This window comes from Gekko japonicus, unplaced genomic scaffold (assembly GCF_001447785.1).
Source record: "Gekko japonicus isolate JY-2015 unplaced genomic scaffold, Gekko_japonicus_V1.1 scaffold481, whole genome shotgun sequence".
NCBI classification, from domain to species: domain Eukaryota; kingdom Metazoa; phylum Chordata; class Lepidosauria; order Squamata; family Gekkonidae; genus Gekko; species Gekko japonicus.
In genome coordinates this window covers 15,682-41,927 of record NW_015165248.1, presented here as the reverse complement: position 1 = coordinate 41,927, position 26,246 = coordinate 15,682, and the positions used below count along the sequence as shown (strand labels likewise).

Here is a 26,246-nt window from a genome sequence, read left to right as displayed (position 1 = left end):
CACACTTCCGGTGATGTCAGGGGGTGTGGCCTTATGACACACTTCCGGTGATGTCAGGGGGTGTGGCATATGCTAATGAGTTATGCTAATGAGTTCCCCTAGCTCTTTTTCTACGAAACGACCCCTGAGCATAACTATTGATATTAAATATATCACTATGGCCTTTTAAGTACCTCTGAGGATGTATGGCTGTCTCTCCCCACAACTGATGAATCTTAGCCATATGTTATGTATCTGAAGGGCTTCACTCTCTTTCTGCTCTCTCCTCGGTTCAGGCAAGAGAGTGCCAAGGCACTGACAGAAGAGCAAGCTGCCTGTGGGGAATGAGCAGTAAAACCACCACCCCTCCACTGTGGCCAGCTTTCTGGTTTCCCCTGTGGCTGTCATGGTGGTGGTTTTACTTTCTTCTCTCAGACTAGCTTGCTTTCCTTCAGACAGCTACCCATGCACTAGGATGAGAGTGAAGAGGCTGCAGAGAAGGTGTGTGTGTGTGTCTGTGTGGGTGCTGGAGAGGAACGACCCTTTCATTTCTTTCAGAAACCTCAGAGCTCATGAAGGCTCACAGATATGCCACCCTCCAGTCCCTCTGGTGGTAGCTGTTTCATGGTGGAAACCACCTGCCAACCACAAGTCCTAATCAATAATGGTCTTGAACACTTTCTTGGAACAATGGGCAGGTGCCATATGGGGGAAGGATGCTCATAAGAGCCAATAAGTAAGTACCACTGGTCTAATCACACATAATGCAAAAATGTGACAGAATTACCCAGGAAAGGTGATCAAATGGGAGCAAGGACTTTTATTTTTCAATGTGCCACATTGATTTCAATGGTGGGCCAGAGCCAGATGCCATTAATTGCCAATTCTGGGTTCATGGGAGAGACTGCTGCACTAATTCCATTTTTTTCCTTGATGATTTTGCCCAAAAGCTAAATATTTTCTCTACTCTCAGGAAGCAACACGCAGGTTTAAATATCTTCAGCCAGTTTGGTGTAGTGGTTAGTTAGGAGTGCAAACTCTAATATGGGAGAACCAGGTTTGATTCACCACTCCTTCACATGCAGCTGCTGGTGTGACTTGGGTCAGTCACAAGTTCTTCCAGAACTGTTCTCATGTGCAGTTCTCGAAAGAGCTCTCTCAGCCCCACCTATCTCACAAGGTGTCTTTTGTGGGGAGGGGAAGGAAAAGGAGATTGTAAGCCGATCAAGCAACAGCTGCAACTATACAAACACTGGGAAGTGAAACTTCTTGAGCTCCACTCCATTGAAATACATTGCAGCACAGACAAACTTGCAAAGAAAATGCGGAATGGATTTCCCATTAAGGTCTCTGGGCCTAGAAAGACAGCCACCAGAGTGAAATGACAGTCACTGGGAGTAGCAGAAGCATTCTGGGATTGGAATGAGGGCCCCGAGAGTGAAATTCTATTCCCAGAATACTGCTGCTACTCCCAGGGACTATCATTCCACTCTGTGCCCTCATTCCAATTCCAGAATGCAGATTCTATTGCTAGGGACTGTCATTCTACTCTGGGGGCTGTCATTCCAGTCCCAGAGCACTCTTTCTATTGCTGGAAACAATCCCAGTGTAGTCTATCTGAGTGCAGAGACCTTAATGGAAAAATCCATCCCATAGTTTCTTATCTAACTTTGCAAGCCCAGAAGAGCTTCCTACCGAAGCAGGCAAAGACAAGAAGAAGGGAGCTGGGAACTTCGGCAGCCTCTGGCAGCCTCAAGCTTCAAAGGGTGAGGACAGGAGGGGGAGGAAGGGGAAAGAAAAGAGCCACAGATCTGATTAAAGCCACAGATGGGCCGCTTCCGGCCTGCGGACCTTAAGTTTGACACCACTGCTCTAGTCTTTGCTTCCTAATTTCTTTGTGTTTTTTTTTTTTTTAAGAGTGAAACAAAGAGAAAAAATTATATGATACTTGTTGGGCTGCAAACCAGTTGTGGGTCACCAGTTGAACACAAAGGTTTAGAGTACCCTCCTGAAGTACGTACAATTTGCTTCTGCACCTAAGCTTTCACCACAGATAATATGGGAAGCAAATTCTACTGGAGCGTGTGTTCATGAAACAACTTACTGAACCCTTTTTAAACTTTGAAATATCCACATATCCTGTGTAAATAGTAAAACACATCATTGTTATTTTACATGAAACCTGAGTGTTCAGACAGATCTTATGTGCAGACATATCTTGTGTATACAGGACTAGGAATTCAACATTGCAAGCATTATAAAAGGACTGTAAAGGAATATAACTGCATCCATCCAATCCATATTTTATTTGGACACATTAAATCAGACTTAGACCATTTGATAGTTTACTACTGTAAGCAAAATTGATACAATGGAAGTTGTGACACTGTGATATCAAGAAAAATGCTTTAAAAATCAATTATGGGAACTGGTGCCAGTAACCTTTTGGCTCTCGTCTCATCTAAGCCAAAGAATCCTCAAAGTGAGTACAAAGTCAAGCAAGAAGAAAAAAACACAAGATGCTGATTAGCAGCATTCAAAGGTTATAATCCTAAAATTATATGCTTGTTTTTAAAGTCCTGAAGATGCTAGATCTCATGATATTCAGAATGGGATCATAATACATAGAGTGCTATAATATTAAATATATTTTAATAGTATTAACTCAACCTTAAAGCAAAATATATATATACCAGTACACCATAATATATTTTCAAATCACATTAGGCATATATTTGAATTTCTGTTGTATTTTTAATTTATGTTGAATTTCTAACTTTACACATACTAATAAGTTACTGCACAGAGCTGGTAACAGTAGGTTGGATCCTGCAGTAAATCTTTGTTAACAGAAGGCATTTCCTTGCCTCTCTACTCCTGCTGCAGCCCAAAATGACCCCCCAAGCGCTACATCTGGGGGGACCGGTGCAACATGAGGGGAGAGTTAGATGTCTGCACTGAGATGAAAGGATCATTAAAATCACCCTTTTCTTCTGGTAGTGAAAATTTACTGTAGGATGCAAGCCAAAGTACTCAAGGAGCAGCAGGGGGGAAAATTACACTATACAATTCTGGTCAACAATTAATTTTCATAGTAATTCCATACAACAATGGAATTAATACAATGTAACCAAGCAATGCTTCCCATTAACAGTTGGTACTAAATGTCATCTGAAGTGAAATTTGAAAATTTAGAAGATTAGAAGTTCTGAAGGAAGGGGAAAATACTCAATAGGCACAGTATTTATGGGAAAATGAGAAAGGGAGAATAGCTTTCCTGTACTACTGATAAAATCATAACAATACACCCTTGTACTCTACTACTGACCAGGAACAGGGGGTTGGATCAAAGACAGTGCAAGTGTGTCTTTCCTAACCTCTTCCTCCCATTGCCGCCTGCTATGCCCCCCCCAAACACTACCCCAAGGAATCATGGGATTCCTGGAACAGCTTTGTGCTCTGCCCTACAAGTAAGGAATTGGCATTAAACTGGCCACTGTACTGGTAGAAAGTAGCCTTTAGATTCAAGCCACTATCTATATACTATTTTTCCTGAACCGATTCTGAAAACCTGAAGAGCAATTACTATGTATTGAATAAATTAATTTTCACCTACATAATTGCCCAAATAGTGATTCACACTGAGATCTGAACTCATATGGTACATTTGGTTCAAGCTAAGTTATGAAACACATTCATGAAGAACAAATTGTCATAAAGGGAATACTTCCAAAACTTGACAGCACTGGGATCTGCACATGTCAAAGTGCGTTTCAAATATGGGGCACCTCAGAATGGAACTTGCAAGATAAGCAATGCCAGAAACAAGCACACAGAATTTCTCTAAGCAATTCCTTCTACAAGCTCTTTTTCCCCCAGAAAAGAATTTTGCCCATCAGGGTTTGTTCTGATTTTATTGTCATCAATAGGGGGGGAAACCACATTATCTACATTGAATCAGAGTGATAGCTAATCAAGCAGCTTTCCTTTTATTAAGGAGGTGTACTGTAACATTTAAATGACGCTTACATCCATAGGAAAGGATATCCAGTAGCTGAATCTTCTCTCTAACAAAACAAAGTGATTGATGGAATAATTAGCTATCATCATTACTCAGGATGGCTCTAAATGTACGGCATTATCTTCCATGCTATCCTGTCGCCTTACGTTTCAGTTTTATTGCAAAGCTCAGTGATACTCACTCAGTGGCTCTTCAGAGCTCCATTCCTCAATGTGGCACCTGCTCCAATGTTTCAGGAAAGTAGGCAAAAATATTGCTTGATGGGGGTTGTGGCTGGGAGGTGGTTCCCGCTTAGCACAGAGAGAGGTTCTGGCTGTACCATCTTTTGAATCATCAAAGTTCAACTTAAAGGGTACTTTTAACATAGGGGGATTGTTTATTTGCTTTTTAACATCCAGTCTAATAAACAGTTCTGGAGAATTCGAATGATAAAAGGGTTGGAACACTTTCCCTATGAGGAAAGGTTAAAGCGCTTGGGGCTCTTTAGCTTGGAGAAACGACGACTGAGGGGAGACATGATTGAGGTTTATAAGATGATGCATGGGATAGAGCAGGTAGAGAAAGTGGTACTTTTCTCCCTTTCTCACAATACAAGAACTCGTGGGCACGCCATGAAATTGCTGAGTGGTCAGGCTGGAACGGATAAAAGGAAGTACATCTTCACCCAAAGAGAGATTAACACATGGAATTCACTGCCACAGGAAGTGGAGATGGCTACAAGCATGGACGGCTTCAAAAGGGAATTAGATAAGCATATGGAGCAGAGGTCCATCAGTGGCTCTTAGCCACAAGGTATAGATGGGGCTCTGGGGCAAGTGATGCTCTGTCTTCTTGGTGCTGGGGGGTCGTGGGAGGGCTTCTAATGTCCTGGCCCCACCGGTGGACCTCCTGATGGCACTGGGATTTCTGGCCACTGTGTGACACAGAGTGTTGAACTGGATGGGCCTTTGGCCTGCTCCCACATTGGCATCTCTTATGTTCTTATGAAAACTTTGACTTGCAAGGCCTTCCTCTCATGTTAGATACAAAAGACTGGCTAAGGCTACAGTCACACACAGCAAATAATCCACTTTCCAACTGGATTTTGCCAGTTCACACAGTAAAAATCTAGTTGGGAAGTGCACTGAAAGTGGATTGAAAGTAGATTTTTTAGTGTGTGTGACTGCAGCCTAAGATTCTGGTGGGAGACAAACCCTACATATTCTGAGTTACCCAGGTAATAAAAAAAGATGTATAGTTATACTCCTGTAAAATGAACACTTATACCTTATTGTATGTGCGTGTTTGGTGGGTGATGTATAGGGCATACAGTAGTCCTAGGAACATAAGAATGTGAGTAGAGCCTGCTGGATCAGCCCCCATGGCTGCTTTGGTCAATGAGATTTGTTAATGGAGTGAGTACTATTGGCATAGCTAAACATTTTATTTTCATGCAGTCTTTAAATATGTGGCCAGGGTTGCATTTCACAATGATGGAATTGAGTGAACAACATCAGATGTAAGCTTATACACTCTCTCACACACACATTTATCTATACACATTATATACACAGAATACTAATCTAGGGACAATAATACACAACAGATGGTGATGCACATTTGCATGTATGGCTGAAGACAGATGGGAAGTGGCAATCTCATCTAAATTAGACACTGTGAACTGGGGATGTCCTGGATGTCTCACATGTATAAGTGCAAATCAACAGGGATGGGTGCTCTGTAGGCACACAAATATCCAACGCTGTATGCACAGGTCTCAGGCCACGAAAGGGAGCCATACACAGTAGCCTGCATCATATTTGCTGCCTTGCTGTATGACGCTCTAAAAGTACAACTGTAACTATGCAAAAAAAGTTTTCTGTGATTCAGTCTGTTAAAGTAAGTACTAATATGCAAGATAAAATGTCCTGTCCGGTGAGCTAAATATAAGACACATCATAACAACTAGTTCTGATAGATGCTTCTCACAATTCTGATCCATTTAAACAATGTGCTTCCTTCCTTATTTATGTGATGTTTCAGACCCATGCATTCCCTTCCACTTGTACAGCATCAGCCTCCTTTGTGGAGGTGAACCGCCATTACAGAGCACATTTCTCCAGTGATAGGCATGCCTTGCTCACTCAAGATGTTGGCCTGGCATTAGCAGAGAAGATTCATAGCTGGAGGATCTGACTTTGCAACAGAGACCACCTCTGCAAAAGTGGACAGTACTGTGCAGACAGAAAGAAAGTAGAGTATCCAATTCCAAGAATGTATTCAGAAGTGTCTGGCATGACAATGTTGGCTAAAATATATTAACAAGTGGGAACACGCAAAAAATTGTGCAGGGCATCTCATTCCCCCTACCCACTATTTCCTCTTTCCCTTTCCTGAAAACCCCCATGTCCTCTCCCCTTTCCCTGCCTCATTCTCTCCTTCTCAGTCACTCACCAACCTACCTTTTGTCTCCCATTTTCGGCTATATTTATTGTTTACTGCATTCATATCCCACCTTTCTCCACAGCGGGAACCAAACCAATTACATTGTTCTCCTCTCCTCTTTTTTCTCCTCACAACAACCCTGTGAGGTAGGGTAGGCTGAAAGTATTTGACCGTCACAACATCATCTAGTGAACTTCCATGGCATACTGGTGATTTTAACCTGGGTCTTCCAGACCCTACTCCAAAGCTATGACTGCAACATCACACTGGCTATCATAGGGTGGTTGCTACTGAAGAGTGGTAAGCAGGCAGGCCTAGTTGAATCGTGCAACTCAGTTGGTATCAAGTCACGCAAAGTTTGCTGCCAGGCCTAGGTTTGCCAACCTCGAGGTGGGACCTGTAGATCTCTCAGAATTACAACTGAACATCAGATGACAGATATCTGTCCCCCTGGAGAAAATGACTGCTTTGGAGGTTGGACTCTATGGCATTATATTCACACATTAAGCCTCTGTTAAGGGACAGGACATTTTTCTTGTGGCCAGCTGACAACCCTAAATGTCACTGATCACTTTGGGGGAAGGTAGACAAAACTGAATACAATTTAAATCGACATTAGAAGTCCCTATAGTTTTATACCAATGTTCGCTGCAGGGTAACACACTTTGGTGGATACCATTTCCTTTTTGGTTAGCTCCAGAATGATTAAAGATGAAAATATTATAAAATGGCCAGTTAGCACTATAAGAAGGCATATTCTTCAATGGACCCATGCAGAGGGATTTTAGTCTCCAGACATGAAATGTGGCAAGATCTTAGTCACAAGCAGCGTACAACTTCACGTTTTATAAGCGGGATGTGGATTTGGGAGAATGTAAGCTTAATTGCAACATTTTTGGCTCCCCTTGGATGGACTCAAGCTTGAACTGAATCAAAGCCGTTACGATTTCCTTTTCCATCTCATGATCAGCCTCCAAGGATGTATATTTTTTAGAAGAATAAACACATGTGACTCAAAACATTGTAAGGGTGCATGTGGAGCTGCAGCTAATTTATTTGGATACCTACTTACCAAAACGTAAAATACATGCAGTCTCTTATCAGTATAATAAAAAACACTTGCATTTCTCTGAGTTTCTGAATTTGTGCTTCTGGTAATGGCTACCTCCTCTGTATTTAAAAATAAAGCATATGATACCACATCTAGAAAGTTATATTAAACAGACCAAATCTTGGTAATGTATATTAGCATTTTGCTTCCTGGAGTGGCAGAAGATTGAGTCTAAATAACACATCTGTAGGCTTTAAAATTCATAATAGAGTCTGGCAGATAAAGCTAAACTGATTATGCTTCCCTCATTCTCTTTTTCCTGGATTTGTTTCACATTTCTATGGGTAATCATGGTTTATCTTTTTTTCTCTTTAATTATTCTTTTTTCAAATGGCAACTGTGTGAATGGAATAATGAGCATCCATTTGATGATGCTATCTCAAAACAACTTTTTTTCTCCAAATCAATCAGCAGTTTCCCCCCAATGTAAATATGATTGAGAAATTCACAATTTAGTACTAGGAGGATGAGTGGGTCTAAAGTTTTGAGCAATAACAAATCTGCCACAAAATATTATTTGAAAACATGGAGTTTAGACAAAATGGTGATTTGTTTTTGAGAAAAGGTCTCCCTCCCCTCTTTCAGTGATATTTCAGGCATAATGTTAAATTGTTTCACTGAGTAATCTCTGATTGGCTGATTTGCTAGGACTGTCACCTGACAAGAATAGGAAGCATTTCCTGTTTGATTCTAAAAGGTTTCATTTGCCAATAATGACGGCAGCAATGAAGTGCCTGTGTGTACCATAATATTACACTGGGATAGGGATCCCATGTCCCCCCGGTGGGCGGGGAAACCCCCGCCCCAGAGGCCATTTCCCTGGCGCCACCAGATCGGGCCCCGGGGGGGACTCCTCCCCGATGTGCACGTCACCCGGAAGTGACGCAACCACGCCGGGCACGCTGGGGGCGGGGCCACGGCCATTCAAGGGAAAACTCTATGGTTTTCCCTTGTATGGCCATGGCCCCACCCCCAGCGTGCCTGGTGTCCTCCCGTCACTTCCGGGTGACGTGCATGCGGCGTGCACACCAGACGCCGGCCGGAAGCCCCCTGCTCCCGGCGAAGATCGATTTGGCAACCCTACACTGGGAGTACCTGAGGAGGAACAAAAAATGGAAAAAACAGCACCAGAGGATGAAGTATGGGTGGGAAACAATGACTATAAACAATTGTAATCAGCCAAAAAGTAGGATGGGAGGTTGTGAGCCCATACTCTCCAATCTCACCAGACAAAAACAATCAACTCAGCCTAATCTGGTTAATAAGATAACATTTATAAATACCCAATCAATCACCAAAATATTCTCCATTAATTCTGACTAAAATATGTATGCCATCCTTAAACAATTAGAATAAATGTCAGAATATTTTTTCTACAGAACCTCATAGTCAGCCAATTGCAGCCTGACTTTCAAGTTGCTCAAAAGCAGAGGTTTTTCACTCAGATCCCAGTGAGTATGATCTTCCCTGAATTTATGCAGAAGAAAGGAAAGTTGAAATACATGGAAGTTACCTCCAAAGCATGTGGTTTAGGTTTTCAAGAGGCAGGCTTGCAGATTACACAAAAGAGGTACAAGAAAAGAGACTAGATTCAGATTTATTTTACTCAAACTGAACCACTAACTCTCCTTGCAGAGTGCATACGAGCAGCACAGGATATCACATGAGATGAACCATCAGGGAGCCTAAAAATCCCTTGACCAAGGTATTAGCTGCTTTGGCAGAGGAGTGTGACAAGGAGCCTGAAACCACACACAGAGAGAGGGAAACAATCAAGGGTTTATTCCATGTCATCTGACTTTGCCAGCATTTTTTTTTAATGGGTGTGAATTTCTAGCTGTAGTAGTCTGTAAGTAAGTCTTGCACCGTAGAAGTAATCCTCTAGTTCCTCAGAAGAATGTTCACTATTTTATTCTTTGTTCTGTTAAACCAATGTGGTACACTAGTTAGACTGTTGGACTTGGACTGGGGAGATTTGGGTTCAGATCCATAATCAGGCATGAATCTCACTGGGTGAACTGAGGCCAATCACTCACTCTCAGCTTTATCTTACAGCACTGCTGTGAACATAAATGGAGGTGTCAAGAATGCATTCTTCATATTTATACCCAGATGTACCCATCACAATGGATGCAAGACACACTTGTACTGGAATATTTGAAAATGTAGCCTGAGAAGCCACCCAAGACAGTGACATTGAAACTGCATGTTGAAATGGTATAGCATGTGATAAAGGACCTCAAGCAGTCGATGATAAAATTCTTGTTCACAAGTACCAACAAGGAATGATGATCTCCGCTTTCAGGAACTTAAACTAAGTTACTGATTAAATTTCAGTGTAATTATAAAAATTAATAACATTAAGAAATTAGCATGAATTGAATAAAGCTTAATGTGAAAAGTCACTGGTGCATGTAATCCTGATCTTCCAGCACTCATGGAGTTTGCAATGATATAATTTAAAAATTACTTTTAAAAAGTAATGTGAGAATTCTAGGAGGAATCTTCTTACCATCCCAAATAGAAGCCATGGGCGTATCATTGTAATTGCATGCCAGATATACTTGAGGTTGGTTAAAGGTATAGGCGCATACCAACCAGTCATGCACAAAAAGTTTTCCAGCAGTTCTCCCTATTCATGTAGCCCATTCTGACTCCCAAAAGAATAATTCCTGAAGCCACAGAATCTATGTGAAGGGACGACCATGTGGGTTAATGGGCTTGGGTGAGTAAGGACAAGGGAATGAAACTGAATACTTTCTTCACCGGAACTGTGCTTGCAGAAGAAGGAAGTGGTACCTTTTCACACCATTGCCTTTCTTAACACCCCCCCCCCCATGTGCATGGCTATTCCTCCATGGACTCTAAAAATGATCTTCCCAACAGTTGGAAAGAGCTTCAGGAACAGAGAGGAATTTCTGTGCATGGGGTGGCAGGATACATGCTACTGAACCCAATTACACTGCATCATACCAAGCAGTGTCAAAGAGGACCATCTTTCTGGAACTCAAACCTGAGCTTCTCATGAGTCACCAGTTGAATTAATAAAGGCAAACTCCTGAAATTCAGCAGTATAGATTCTCTCTCTCTCTCTCTCCCTTCCCTTTTGAAAATGAGGCCAAGTTCTGCCCAAAATATTAAGATACACAGCAGATACCAGTGGTCATGCTGCCATTTATCATTAGACTGCTTAATATGGCTACCTCAAAAATGGTATCTCTGACCTTTCTCAGATCCCAGATGTATGAGGGACATTCTATATCTATCCAAAGGTGAAGGAACGATACTTTGCACAGGCGCAAAGTCCCTTCTCACAATTTCAACTCCATATTTCCAGGGCTCAGTCTTGGCATTGAAAGCAGATACTAAGGCTTACTTCTAGAATACTTGGGGGGGATTATACTTGGCTTTAGATGGAGTGTACCATCTCCTTGGAGCAACATTTTAAATGCACATGTGCTTGTGCGTGCAGAGTCTAACTCATGCCATTGTTACTTTTTATGGCATTTGCAACCCACTTTTGCTATGCAACACTCCATTTTCTCCTCACAGAACCCAAGTGTCATAGTGTAGGCTGAGAATGAGAGCCAGTTTGGTGTAGTGGTTAAGTGCACGGACTCTAATCTGGGAGAACCAGGTTTGATTCCCCACTCCTCCACTTGCACCTGGCTGGATGGCCTTGGGCAAGCTATAGCTCTGATAAGAGCTGTTCTGGAAAAAAGAGCAGTTTCTGTCAGAGCTCTCTCAGCCCCACCTACTTCACAGGGTGTCTGTTGTGGGGAGGGGAGGGGAAGGGAAAGGAGTTTGTAAGCTGCTCTGAGACTCCGAGTGAAGGGTGGGGTATAAATCCAGTCTCTTCTCTTCTTCTTCTTCTAATAGGATCAAAGCTTTCATGGAAAATTTCATGGTAAAATAGTGTTGATTTCATGTGTCAGCAGCCCTGGATTTGCTTCAGTGCCCTCCCCCCCCAACAAGGTACATCATGTTGCTTCATCCTCCATATACTCTTACATATACACACCACTACATATACCCATTGAAGTAAATTCCAGCAGGGTTCAAAAGCCAGTGAGAGTATACACTGCATTCATAGAATCATAGAATGTTAGCGTTGGAAGGGACCTCTAAGCCTTCTCTTTCCCGGGCTAAACATACCCAACTCTTTCAGCCTTTCCTCATAAGACTTGGATTCCACCCCTCTCACAATCCTGGTTGCCCTCTTCTGGACACGCTGGAGCTTGTCAACATCCTTCCTAAAATGTGGTGCCCAAAACTGGACACAGTACTCCAGGTGAAGCCTGACCATAGCAGAATAGAGTGGAACTACCACCCCCTAAAGCATCTCTCCAATCACAAAATGGGAAGGTGCTCCCAAAAAGTTGTGACTGGCTGTGCCCCTGCAATACTGAGATCTCCCATTTCCTGATAGATCAGGATCAGAATGCAAATCTGGTATGAGACACTAGTGACTTACGGCTTACCCACTGTACCCCGGTTAAGAAATGTGAGCAAGAACCTGTGAGGCAATTAATAACTTCAGCCTGTCTCATTGCTGGTGGGCACTTTTGCCATGTTGTGGGTCTCAACAAGTGCTCACCCATGCTGGTCTTATGACAGAGCTGAAAGCTGCACCCAGATAAAGTCTAGCAGTATATACATCACACCAGACTGGCTTTCTTATGGGAAAATATTCAATTGCATCTACAAGCTGCTTTTATCTGCTGCTGATGTTCCATTTGATTCTTTAAGAAGGATGCATTTTTAGATTTCCTTTCACCGACTTTTGAAACTCACACTATCATAATTGACTGTCACACCCAATGTTCTTGGGCATAAATTGGACATGCAATTCTGCCTGTAAATACCAAAATCCCCAGAGCAAAAATAATAATTAAATATTAGCTCCTCACAAAACACACAATGCCTGCAAATTATAAATTCATCCTGTCTGCAATTGTTGCCTTAGAGAACTGAGTCTACCTGAATCCTCTTAACATTTTAGCAGCTGCTGATTTCTCTTCAAAAGAGGAAAGCAGACAATTTGTCACTGCTGGTGACCTGCCTGAAGAATGACTTTCATTGTTTTGTTGAGTTAGCCAGTAACTTTTCCGTTTACATAAATGAAATGTAGATTAAGGCTCTTTCTACTACCATTCAGTGTCCTTTAAAGAACCTTCCATTATTTCTCTATCAGATTTGCAGAGCACTTTTTAAACTTTATAATAAGAATATTTTAATGAAACCTGTAGTGCAATCCTAAACAGAATGCAGCCCTAAATCCACTGAAATCAATGGGCTTAGAAGGGTGTAACTACTTAGAGTTGCACTGTTATACACATATATTCTTTCTGACCAGCCCATTTACTTGAGCGTGCACTGTCAACCCAAATTGTTAGAAGAATTTTACAAAGATAAATATACAGTGACAGTAAATATGCTGTCAGATTTCATTCCATCTGACGTAACAGACTCAAGCTGACTATTGATTCTAAAGTTCACAACTCTGTAGTAACAATATGACTTTCTTCAAATGGGACTGTGGATTCTCAGAACTTTGTTCAGCTGCTGAAGATGATTATTCAATTAAACATTCAATACACTGCAGAGCTATGCCTATCATAAATAATCTAAAACAATAAAAGTTGCCAGTGTGGTGTAGTGGCTAAAAGTGTAAGACTAGTATCTGGAAGACCCTGGTTAGATTTTCCTGCTCTGCCATGGAAGCTCACTGGGTGACACACTCTCTCAGTCTAACCTACATAACAAGGTTGTTGTGAGGATAAAATGGAGGAGAGGAAAATGATGTAAGTTGTTTTGAATCTTCATTGGGGAGAAGGGTAGGGTACAAATGAATGAATGAAATAATAAAATAAATCAATATATATTTTCATGAGTTATATGTCAACATAATGGTTTCTCCCAACAAATCCTGCAAGCTCTTATTTGTGGAAGTTTTTGAGAGAGATACCTTATCCCACTTCATAGATCTACAGTTCCCAGAGATCTTGCAAAGGAAGAATTTACCATTAAACCAATTTGTGTGCAGGACTAATTTGCCCAGAGTAAACCCATTCTTTACTACATTCAGAAACATTTTGATATGTGGAAACTGGAGACGAACTTTGCATGATTTTTTTTTACACACATCGAAACGGCTCCTAGAAATGTCCTTTACTATCTCCCCATAAACTTTCATACACTGGCCCTGGTCTTACACCCAACAGACACTGGCCTGTCTGGTGTGTTTGTGTGTGTGGGGGGGATTGTACTTAAAGGCATCGGGTTTGTGTCTGCTGTGTGTGTGTGTGGGGGATTGTACTTAAAGGCATCGGGGAGGCTGAGCCAGCAGCAGGGCTAAGGCAATCCTGCTGAGCAAAACTCACCGGCCGCTGTAAGCATCCCACCTCCTCTCCTACACCTGACAGGCAGGTGCCTGTCCAGTGTAGGACAGGGAGGGGGGAGGAGTATTAGAAGCCACTGTGGAGGCAGGGCTGGCAGGATCACTAAGGTGTTACTGCTGGGGCAGGCTCCCTCATGGCTTTAAGCACGCCCTGCTGCACCTGACAGAACCGCCTGTTAGGTGTAGGAGGTGGGGATAGTGTGTTGGAAGCCATCCCCCCCCCTCTCCTACCCCTGACGGGCAGCTGCCTGTCGGGTGTAGGAGGGGGAGGGGGAGGAGTCTTAGAAGCCACTGTGGAGGTGGGGCTGCACCTGACAGACAACTTCCTGTTAGATGTAGGAGGTGGGGAGGAGTGTGTTGGAAGCCATCAGAGAGGCTGGGCCAACAGCTTTGCTTCACCTTACAGGCAATATACCCTCTAAGCTGTGGAGTCTTGTGAGCAAAAATTCTACTTTGTGAGCTACTGGCATTAAAGGTGTGAGCAAACAATTTGGCTACTGCACAAATTAGTTTGCTCTGGAGCTATCCTTCCTGAGCTAAGGCAAAAATGTGTGAGCCGAAGGCTAAAAAACTGTGAGCTAGCTCACACTAACTCAGCTTAGAGGGAACACTGCTTACAGGTGGTTCATGGCCACTCCTGATTTCCTCAACTGTCATTAGCTCTGTGCAGTCCCCTGTAACTGTTGTTTTTTTAACCTCAGAACACTGAGCTCTGCAGCTGACCAATGAGAGAGTGGGGGGTGCAGAGAGGCAGCTGCCTGGCAGCTGCATAGGAATCAATGGGGGAGCACATTTTTCCCCTTTTGCCCCACTTAGGGTTGAATTTCTAAAAATCCCTTCTTAGCAAGCACCTACGCTCTCCCTGAATTTGGTTTCTCTAGGTCCAGTGGTTTGGCCTGGGCGTTGATTTTATGGTGAGGGGACTTTCTTTTATAGATAGATTAGATAGATAGATAGATAGATAGATAGATAGATAGATAGATAGATAGATAGATAGATAGATAGATAGATAGATAGATAACCTGCCCTCCCTGCCGAAGCAGGCTTATGGAGAAAGTTGGTGAAAACCCCCTCCCACAAGAGCCTGATTCATACAGCAAGGCACCATGGAAGGATCTCAAGGTTATATTCCTGGGGCTTGCAACCAGTGCTTCAAATTGGGTTTCTAACAGGGGAGTTGAGCTTGGAAGCGCAATGAGACAGGGTGAGGGGGTGGAGGAGAGAACTCCTCTACTCCAGATTTCCTGAAAAAGGACATACAAGCTTCACATCAGCACAGAGGGTGCTGTGTTGCTGTATCTCTTCTGCTATGGAAATCCGTATAGGTTCAAGTAAGCAACCTATTTCACTTTAAAATACCTTTAAACAACTAAGCCAGTTATGAAGGTAGAAAGCTAGCAGGGGAGCGGGAGCTATCTGGTGTTTTTCAGGGAGTGCCACGATGGTCTGCTCAGTGCATATGACTTCTGGCTCCCAGGGAGTAGGTTTGTTCCCTTGAGACTAGGTATGCCAACCTGGAGAAACTGAGGCAAAGAGAGAGATTTGGGAACGAGATCTTCAGAGACCTACCAGAATAGTCTCACTCCTGTGTTGACAGCTTTTCTGCTGTTGTGGAGAGTGAGAGTCTTGAGGTCAGAGGGCATTCGTCTGAGGAGGAGGGATGTGATCCCTTAGAAGGGATCCCTTCCTTGGGTGACAGACCAATATCCTCTGGTACTGAGGATACCCCTCTGGAGGTTGGTGGGAGGTGGGCTTTTAGTACTGGGTGATTGGATTGCCATGAATATAGAGACGGGTCTCTGATATGCATTTTCACTGCATATTGATTTGCCAGCCTGGTGCAAAGGTTGTGGATATCACACTCTGTCTAGATAGGTTGACAGATAGTGCTGGGGACTAGTCTGCAGTCATGGTGCATGTTGGCACCAAAGGCATTGGGAAATGTAGATATGTGGTCTTGGAGGGGGAAAAAATTAGATTACTAGGCAGAAAGTTAAAGGCCAGGACCTCAATGGTAGCATTCTCAGGATTGCTACCTGTTCCAAGTGCAGGGCCAGGTACACAGGCACAAGTCAGGGGTCTTACCATGCCAATGAGAAAGTGGTACAAGGAGGAAGGGTTTGGATTTGTTATGCACTGAGGGATTTTCTGGAATAAGCAGAACCTGTACAAAAGAGACAGGCTTTGCTTGAACTAAAAGGGAATTAACTGCTGGTGATTAATGCCAAAAAGGTGGCAGAGCTGCTTTTAAACTAATCCTAGTGGAAAGCCGACAGAGGTTGATAATATTGACAGGAGCACAACAGAAGTTGGGAGTGAGGGTAGGATAGCAAAGGGAGGCCATATGGAGCGACAAAGGGTGCAAGGGAGGTGAGGGCTTCTGCAGAGGGAAACATGTTATAAGTGTCTATATGCCAATGCTAAAAGCCTTCGAACCAAGATGGGGGGCTGGAGTGCTTGATGCTAAATGACAGCTTAGATATTGTTGGTATCTCAGAAGCATGGTGGAATGGGGAAAAGCAATGGGAAACAGTTATCTCTGGGCTCTATAGGCAGGAGGGATGGATTGGGGGAGATGTTGAGTTGTACATCAAAGAAGGCACAGAATGAAATAAGCTAGAAAACATTAGTGAAATGAATTCCCCAACCGAAGCAATATGAATGAAAATACTGGGCGCTAAGTGTTTCTAGATTCATAGAAATCATAAATGCATTGGAACAGTTGGTCACAGAGCCAAACGGAGGGGTTGTGAACTTGCATTTGGTTCTCACCAGGGCTCAAAACCTGCTGAAAGACTTAGAGATTCTTGCAGCAACTGGGAACACTGACCACAATGCTGCCAAGCTCAGCATTCATATTAGTGATAAATTACGCCTAAATCCCAAAACTGTAACATTTTATTTCAAAAGAGGGAACTTACAAAAATGTGAATAGTTAAAAAAAGAAGATAAAAAGGGAAACACAAGAGAGTCAAAACTCTAGACGATGCAAAAGTTAAGAGGTTCCTTTTAAAAAGTGGAAGGTCTGCCCCAATGAATAGGGAACCACAAGCTCTCGTAAAATAAATGTAAGTCAATAATTAGGCATACAAAAAGAGAATTTGAGAAGTAGGTTGCTAAAAACATCAAGAGAAACAACACATTTTCTTTAAATATATCTGGAGCAGGAAACCAGCCAGAGAGGCAGTTGGGCCTTTGGATGACCAAGAAATAAAGGGATTGCTAAAAGAACATAAGGAGAAGACAAAGATGCTCAATGATTTTTTTTTGTTTCTGTGTTCACTGTGGAAAGTGTGGGGCATGTACCATGCACAGCCACTATTTTCACAAGAGAGTTTTCAGAACTGAGCCAAATTGAAGTGACAAGAGAGATGAAGTTCTAGACCTATTGGGGAAATTAAAAACCAATAAGTCTCTAGGTCCTGATTGCATATACCTGAGAGTTCTTAGGAAACTCAAATGTGGGACTGTTGATCTACTAACCCATAAATGTAACTTATCACTAAATTCAGCCGAGGTCATAGGCGTGATCAACCGGAGAGGCTGTGGGCGCGAGCCCTCCCCAAAATTGTTGAGAGGACCAAAGTCCGCAGCCCCATTCAGCTCCATGTGGCAAAGCTTAGCAGACGAGGCAATGGGGCGGCTTCCCGGGTGCCTGATCCACCTCTGGGGGGCTCTTCTTGGCATCTTGCGGCACAAGAGTGGGGAGCGTGTGGAGACCCTCTGTGGGTGTTGCCCAGTGAGGGGGCTCTACTCACCTTGCAGACCTGCAGGAGGCAGTGTGGGGAGCACAGGGACCCTTGGGCCTTGCCAGCCTTGGGGCGCAGAGCTCCCTCCTGCCCAGAAGCCGCTTCACCCTTGGCAGTGGCAAGGCGACCTCCCCCCCCACCCAGAAGCCGCTTTACCCTCAGCTGCGGTGAGGCAGCTCCCGCCATCCTACCTGAGGCACAGTGCTGGCCGCCAACTACGCTTGTCCCAGACCTACGCACAGCCGCATTCCCCCTTGCTGGCGCTGGGCTGCTGCAGGGTAGGAGGGTGGGCAGGCAGGCGTGATTGGTCAGTTTCCAGGCCTAGCAGCCATCCTTCCATCCAGGCAGGGATGTGTGAGTCCATCTGGCAGACCTGGAAGGTGGGGAGGCTGCAGGCAGGCCTGAACTGGGAGGGGACTCTGTTGGGCATCTCCAGGGCTGGGGGGGCAGCTGCACCAAAAGGACCCTCCCCCCGTCTAAGACTGCCATGCTTTGTGGGCTGCGCTTGGCGGGAGGCCAGCCCAAGCCCCCCCCCCCGGAAATTGATCCAGCCTCTTTCACCCTCCACTCCCTGAGCTGGTGAAGCTCACTCCAGAATTGCTTCCCCAGTTCCAAAGAAGCAGCCGGTTAGCCTCCGCAGGCAGACCAGGCAGAGACCAAAGGGCAAGTCTTGAAGGATCCAGCCAAGTGAATCAAGCTGCCACTTCCAGATTCTTTTTTTTAAAGTGGGGAAAGGCGGGGAGGGTGGAGGGAGGCCTGAGAGCAGAGGGCAGACCTGGCCGGGCTTCTCTAGGCTGTTGTTGGTGTGTGGCTGTTTAAAAAGTGGGGGGAGCCAGGGAGGGCAGACAGAGGGAGTGCGTGTCTTCAAAGAAATGCTAAAAACTAACTTTAAAAATATTTTAGGCAACAAATCTTGTGGGGCTGTGCATTTAAGTAAGGAGGCTGAGCCCCAAATAGCCCCACCGTAGCTATGGGCCTAGCTGGTACTATTTAATTTATTCATAAATGATTTGGAACTAGGGGTGAGTAGTGTAAAGGCCAGGTTTTGAGGTGGCACAAAATTATTCAGAATGGCGAAAAAACCCAAGGATGACTGTGAAGAGCTCCAAGAGGATCTCCACAAATTGGGTGAGTGGGCAACAGTGTGTCAAATGAAGTTCTGTGTTAATAAGTGTAAGGTGATGCACTTTGGGACAAAAATTCCCAACTTCAAGTATAGGCTAATGGGAACTTGCTGAGTCTGAACTTGCTGAGATTGAGAGAGGAAAAGTTCTTGGTGTTGTAGTAGATACTTCAATGGAAGTATTAACCCAGTGTGCTGCAGCGATGAAAAAGGAAAACTCTGTGTTGGGGAATATTAGGAAAGGGATTGAAAATAAAGTGGTCAATATTCTAATGTCCTTGTATAGATCTATGGTATGGCCTCATTTGGAATAATGTGTGCAGTTCTGGCCACTATATCTCAAAAAGGACATTGCAGAGCTGGAAAAAGTACAGAAGAGGGCAACCAAGATGATTAGGAGGTTGGAGCACCTTTCCTGTGAGGAAAGGTTGAAGAGACTGGGACTTCTCAGTTTAGAAAAGATCAAAGGCCTAGACAGCTTTAAAAGATGTTTAGTCATATTAATGGAGGGCAGGTCTATCAGTGGCTACTAGCCATGGTGACTAAAGGGAACATCCACATTCAGAGGCAGTAAACCTATGAATAACAGTGCCAGGAGTCAGCATCAGGCCTTTATGCCCTATTGTTAGATCTTTAGAGGAGCTCAATCCTTTGTTCACATATTTCGTAACCCTCTGAATAGGGATTTCTCTCACAGGCTAAGCTTTTCAACATCTGCTTCCCATTATAAACCCCAACATGCTGAAAAAGGCAGAATACTTTGCAATAACATCCATGTATCTTAAGAGTTAGACAAGTATACAATGTCTTTCCATGCACTGCTATTGTAATTAGAATGCCAAAACTGAATTTACTTCACATCCTCACCTGCCATATCCCAGTGAGATGTTGAACCAGTAGACAGATGCTCTGTTATGGAGAATTCAGTTGGAATTAAACAGAATTCCTCCTGTGAAATACCTCCACATACCTCCCCAATGAGGATGAAAGAGAGACGTCCTTCTTCCACGCTAGCAAAAGGAAAACTAAGAGGGGGGGCCTCTTCCCCCCTCTGTACATGCAGTGGGTGGTAAACCATGAGAAAAGGGTGGGAGAGTGATTTGCACTGTCAGGAGCTTCAGGATTTATGCAGCTGGCCTGTGCATGTACAGGTCCCATGTGGGACTGCGCAGAAAACATGACAGTGAATAGTATCTCTTTTTGTCTCATGCCCTTTCATTCCAGCCATTCTTCAGAATTTTGCTTCTTATGGGATATCATGGCCAATCACATCAGTCAAAAATGTATTTATTTGCTTAACTGTGAAGTGCACAAACTATCTTAAAATTTCCTTCATCTATGTGCCATCCACATAGTAACCTTTTCCCCACCATAGAGAACAATGGAGGGGATAGGGGCAACCTGGTTGAGGACCCATAGAATTGGACCCTCTGGTCCAATGCTCTTGAAACTTGGTTGGTATCTTGGGGAGCAGCTCCAGCAGCTACCTTGCAAGTTTGGAGTCTCTCCCACAAGCCCTCTCCCCTCCAGCCCCCAGAATATACCCTATGTTTTCTCCATTGACTTCAATGGCCCATAGGATATAATGGGGCTGAAATTGACATTCGGCTGGTGGAAAGACTCTTTTTGATTTAATTGTTTATTGGGTTTTTAAAAGCCAATATCATATGGAATTACACAGATTTCATAGAAATAAATTTCTTGTACATCACATGATTTTCCTAACAACACAGAATAACGTAACATAGCTTTCCTAAACATCTCCCCTTTTCCCTTTCATTATATTTCCACATTTTGGACCATCAGATCTTTCTGGAATCCCAAGTTCTTTTCTGTATTGTAATTATTAGAAATATTCATGATGATTCTACGTATACCGTCTCCTACCTCATAAGGCACTTTCTGTATTCCATATTTGGGCTTACTTTTATAATTTTGTACATAATTTTTAAGCTCTTTTTTATTTATTTTTTATTATTATTATTCATTTATTTTCTATATATATATATAGAATTTCCTCTTTCCCCACTTTATGAACAATATAGTATTCCCCTCATTTTCTACTAAGGCCTTCATTAATCACAGCCTGACTCTCTCCCCCATATATCTTATTGCATCTTTTAAACATTTGTAATCTACTTTTCTGTCTCAGCATGTCCTTATGCCTATACCCTTTAAACAGTCTCTGCCTTCCATTTTTTTTCCTTTCAGCTATCCTTTCTTCTTCAGTCCAAAATCTAGTTTTCCTTTTAAATTTCCATGCCCTCCGTTTTCTTCTTTTAAATCTTCTTTTTTTCTCCTCCTGTGCAGAGTTATGGTCTTGTCTATGCTCCATTAGTCCTCCAAATTTAAAGTCACAGCCATTTTCCACCATAGTTCCATGCTCTTTTACTATTCCCGGTTTAAGCTCATAAGGGTTTTCCATATAGTTTATTGTCTCCCTTTGAAGGGTTTTATGCTTTACACCTTCACTCCGTTGTTCTGCTTTACTACTTTCACTATTTTTTGGTTGGTCTTTCTCTACTTCTTTTGCTTTTTCCTCCCCTGTGCACCACTCACGTATGTATGTCTGTGTGTTATGTTCCTTTCTTATTTGTGCAAAAGCATTTTCACATTCTCGTTTCACTGCCGTTTTAACAGTCTCTTCAACAGTCTCTTTAATAGCTTTAAGGAATTGCTCCCAGTCCATTTCCACCTTTTCCATATCGTTATCAAGTTCCTCTCCATTATGCGTTATGTTCTCCATTTCAAACCATTAAAAGCAGCTCTTTTAGGTTCCAATTTCAAATATCCTCCCTCTGCCCATAAGTCAATTACTAAGCCCATCCATTGACGCCTCTTTTTCTCTTCCCCGATGTATTTTTTGGTTTGTCAAATAGTCCCATTAAGTCTCGGCCGCTTTACTTTACCCATTTGGACCGTCTTTTAACTGGGGTCTCATCTTCGCTCTCTCCTCCTCTTCTAAATCCTGGTCTCTCTCCAGCCGTGTTTTCCTCCGTGTTGTAACTCTAACTTTTATCCAAATTTGCACAAGTCCATGTTAAAAACGAAAGCGGATGGTCACGTTTGAAGCATGGCTGGCAGCCATGTTTCTCCGTATAAATTTGCCTCGGCGTCGGGGCTGTATCTGGACACCCCCCGCCTTGCCGAGAGCGGGGGGGCCAGATAAAAATGCCCCCTGCACCAGCTCCGCACACCCGGGGGCTGGTCTTGCCCCCCTGTCAAGCAGGGGGGCCATAGCAAGGCAAATTGGTTCGTGCGGGGACGGAGCTTCTCTTGCTCCCGCCCGCCCGCTAACACGCCGTACCGGAAGTCGGCTGGTGGAAAGACTCTTGAATGGCTCCTACTGACGAAACTGACATGCAGGAGTCTTACTGCCAGCCGAAATTGATTCTGCCCAATTCGGCCAAATCCGAATGGGCCGATTTTATTTTTTTTTGCACACCCCTACCGAGGACCAGAGCAGAGTGAGCTGAAGACCCAGGCCGGGGCTGACATGGGCGGGACTCCACAAAGCTGACTGGCAGCTCATGTGGCCAACCTATTTTGGCACGCATAGAATGTTGGGGGACAAAAACTCAATTATATATAAGGAGAGATATTGTTTAGGTACAATGTTCACTCTACCTCTTGTTGTTGTTGTTCAGTCGCACAATTGAGTCCAACTCTTCATGACCCCATGGACCACATCACACCAGGCCCTCTAACCCTACCTCTAACAAGTAATAATTAGTGACTTATTATTGCCAGAAAACATCACGGCTGGGTCTGGATTTGAACTGATGTCTTTAAAGTCCTAGTTTAACATTCTAAGCACTGCATCATACAGGCTATCAGATATAGCAGGATCATGTATAGCAGCTATAGAAATTAGCAAATGCCTGCTTTTTATATAGGAAACAACAAAGTAGTCACAGAAACTAATGGAACATATGACCAGTACTTTTATTTTTATTATATTTTCTCACTTGCTACAAATCTAGGACACCAGAGCTAAATTTGTAACACTACTATAGCTAGGCTCTTTATGTTACATGGGTCTAAAATATTACTGAAACTGAAGATTTCCAGGTTTCTGTAAGAAACTGGATTAATCATGAAAATCCCTCCACACACAAGAGGCAATTGATTCTGATTTCAATATTTCTTCGTTTGGTTTTACTCCAAGGTGCCCCAGAACCAAATGTAATAGCATAAAAGGATGGATTTATATTCTCAAGATGATAAATTGTCATTCTATACCCTCATCCTGGCCTCCTGCACTGATGTGCTCTCTCCACTACAATCAAATTGAGAAAACCAGCTATTCCACATTTAAATTGTAAGTTGTGGAAATACAGCTAAACAGAATCCAATGTCATATCAATTATATCGGTTCACTGTGCTATGGAGAATATTATTGCTCTGCTGTCATGAAAGTGTCACAGAATATTACATGGATGAAGCTGTTGTGAAAATAAAATTTTCCTTGCAATACAAGCACAAGTAAACAAGCAATATTTAAAATAAGTATTTGTAAATTTGATTACCCATAGAAAAGTGAATGATCATTCTGCACTTAAAACGCAAAAAATACTGTAATTATCAAGTATTTTCATATAACATTTTACCCCATATTTCTCACCAAGTGTGACCCAAAGTGGCTTACATCATTCTCCTCTTCTTACATCCCCTTACATTGTTTATCCTCACAACAACCTTGTGAGGTAGGTTAGGCTGAGTAAGTGTAACTGGTCCAAGGTCACCCAGTGAACCTCCATGACAGGAGTGAGGATTTGAACCCAGGTCTCTCAGATATTAGTCTGCCACTCTTAATCACTATACCACACTGGCTCTCCAATTAATGGATTAGTGTGCTACTAACAGATACAGCCAAGTAAGAGATTGCCATTTTAAACAAACTGTTCTTCAAAACTATATCGAAGGAAACACCTATAATGGTCCAGCCCCTAGTCTAGGCTCTGAGTCTGAAAGCCAACTGAGTAGTGTTCCTGAGGAACCCACAGTAGGAAGATGAAGAAATGTTATGACCACAGAAGATGGATTCAGATACATATGAATTTGGAAGGTACTCTATTGATTTTTGAGCACTGAAGGCTTGCTATACTTTATCCAACAGTCACAAGTTTCAAACACTTTCTTAACCAGAAGACAGCACTAACCATAGGATTGGCATTGGATCACACTTTTGAGATCTAAGGCTTTCCACAGTAAATTTTTGCATCAGCTTAGCTTAAACTACATTGGTTTGTCCCCTCCCTTACACACAGTGACATTTTCTGGTCATCGCTCTCCCTTCCTTTTCTTTGAGTTTTTTCAGTGCCCCCCCCCCAGACCTCTGTGAAACTGGTCTAAAAATAAAGGAAAACCTCAGAGAGAAAAAAAGGAGAGCAATGATCAGCTTGGGGGGGGGGAATTCAGTTAACAGTGTTCCCTCTAAGCTGAGTTAGTGTGAACTAGCTCACAGTTCTTTAGCCTCCAGCTCACACATTTTTGTCTTAGCCCAGGAAGGATGGTTCCAGAGTAAACTAATTTATGCAGTAGCCAAATAGCTCACTCACAACTTTAATGCCAGTAGCTCACAAAGTAGAATTTTTGCTCACAAGACTCACAGCTTAGAGGGAGCATTGGTTAAGATAACAAACTGCAACAGAAACTTGGTGTGGAAAAACCCCAGCATATGATGTTGGTGACCTGTGCAATGAAGTGTCCCAGATAAAAGGAAGCTCCAGGCATTGGGCTGGGTAGGAAGGCAGACTGGCAGCTCAAGGCTGTGCATTAGAAGTTGACCAGCCAGGAGGAGGTGGACCAGGGTAGACCAAACCCCTTCCCCTCCCATTCTGAGGCCCAAGGAGACTCCCACTGAGGTGCCCAACAAGACGCCAGAGGGTGGCAACCCTCAAGGTGTGCAGGCAGAGCGTGATATACGATATCCCTTATTATCCACAAAAGTCGACAAATCATGTGAAATATTCCAGAACTAAAACAGCCATACACTAATCCCTACATTTCATCCAGACTCACCAAAATCTAGCACAGGTCTTTGTTTCTTTCAGTAACTAGAATATGGCAGGGCATATTTTGAAGGATGTGTCAATTGAGTTTTCCCTGAACCACTCAGCATGAGTTCAGGCCTCCTTTCATGGGTTCCAGATTTCTTCTTTATGGTTTTATGCACACAATCCGGCCCCACAGGAGACATCCCCGGCATGCCTCCTGGGGCCCGCATTTGCCTCCTCATGAGGAGGAATGAGGAAAGGCAGGCTGCGGTGGAGCCTCAGCTCCAAGAGGGGGAGCGGAGCCTGCGCAGCCTTAATAGGCTGGCTCCGCTCTCTCCCTGGTCAGTAGCTCGCCTCGTGCTCGGCCCACCCACCCGCCCTGTATGTAGTGTAAGCATAGGTTGGTTGCCCCGTTTTAGGGGGGGCCGGGTAGGATTTTTTTGTCCCCTTCTCTGATTGGCTATTGAGATGGGGTCTTTTTCGCCTACCCTGCACTGCTGTCAGTGGATTGAGGAATTGGTTTGGGATGGTGCCTTGGGGCTGCGGTGGTGTTTGAGGGCTCCTGAAGGCGCATCCCAATCGTTGGCTTGGCTGGGTTTGCAAGCAACTTACAGTTGGCTCCAATCCGGGGCCGTGGTGTCTTGCCGTTTATACGGTTAAGGATGGGGGTCAAAGCGACACCAGGCCCTGCCGTGCCGCTGTTTTTCATATTTGCCCTTGCCGTTACCTTAAGATGTTAATAAAGTGGCCTTATTTCATCCAACCTTGTTGTCTGACTCTTTCTTCCATCTGGGGGGGGGCAAATGCATGCATAACCATAATATAAATATCTAGTTAGGAATAGTGATGGCACTGGGGATAGCAGGAACAACGGCAGAAGTAGTATTTAGTGCCTAAAAATAATATTTTACAATGTCGTGTTTGCAGAGAGCATAGGAGTATCATCAAAGTGAATGGCAGTTCACAGTGGGCACCACCAGAGATCCTTTCTGTGCTGCTGGGAGCAGTGCTGGCTCCAGCTTGCAGGCAAATCAGATAGAGACTGATGGAAATCAAGGACCACATGTTGTTTCTTCCTCTGTGCTCATTCCCACACTAAGAACATGAGAACATTGTTGCTGAATTAGGGCAGGATTGAGTCTCAGTCCTCTGCTAAAACGCTGCAAAATCTCTGGTACACCTATGATACTTTAATTTCTATAGTAATTAGCTTCTATATTGAAACTTTGGTTCTGTTTCCCAGGAGGCTTCAGGCCGCTGCTTTGTGCTGTGTGTGGCCTTCAGGATATCACTGTACACGACTTTGCCTCATGTGACTTTTGCTTTTTAGGAATGTTTATACTTTGCAGAAGTCAGAAGTCACTATCAAATTATAAATAGGTAAGAGTATCAGAAACTAGCTTCCTTGATTCTGTAAGTCACCCTAGCTTAACCCAGCTT

The 26,246-nt window shown here is 43.4% G+C and overlaps 1 protein-coding gene across 1 annotated transcript in view; it reads right to left on the bottom strand.

Annotated features, from left to right (window-relative positions):
• The window catches only part of LOC107109475 (metabotropic glutamate receptor 8-like), a 331,492-nt gene that overhangs the window by 300,285 nt on the left and 4,961 nt on the right, over window positions 1–26,246 (bottom strand). The gene's annotated exons all lie outside the window — the stretch shown is intronic.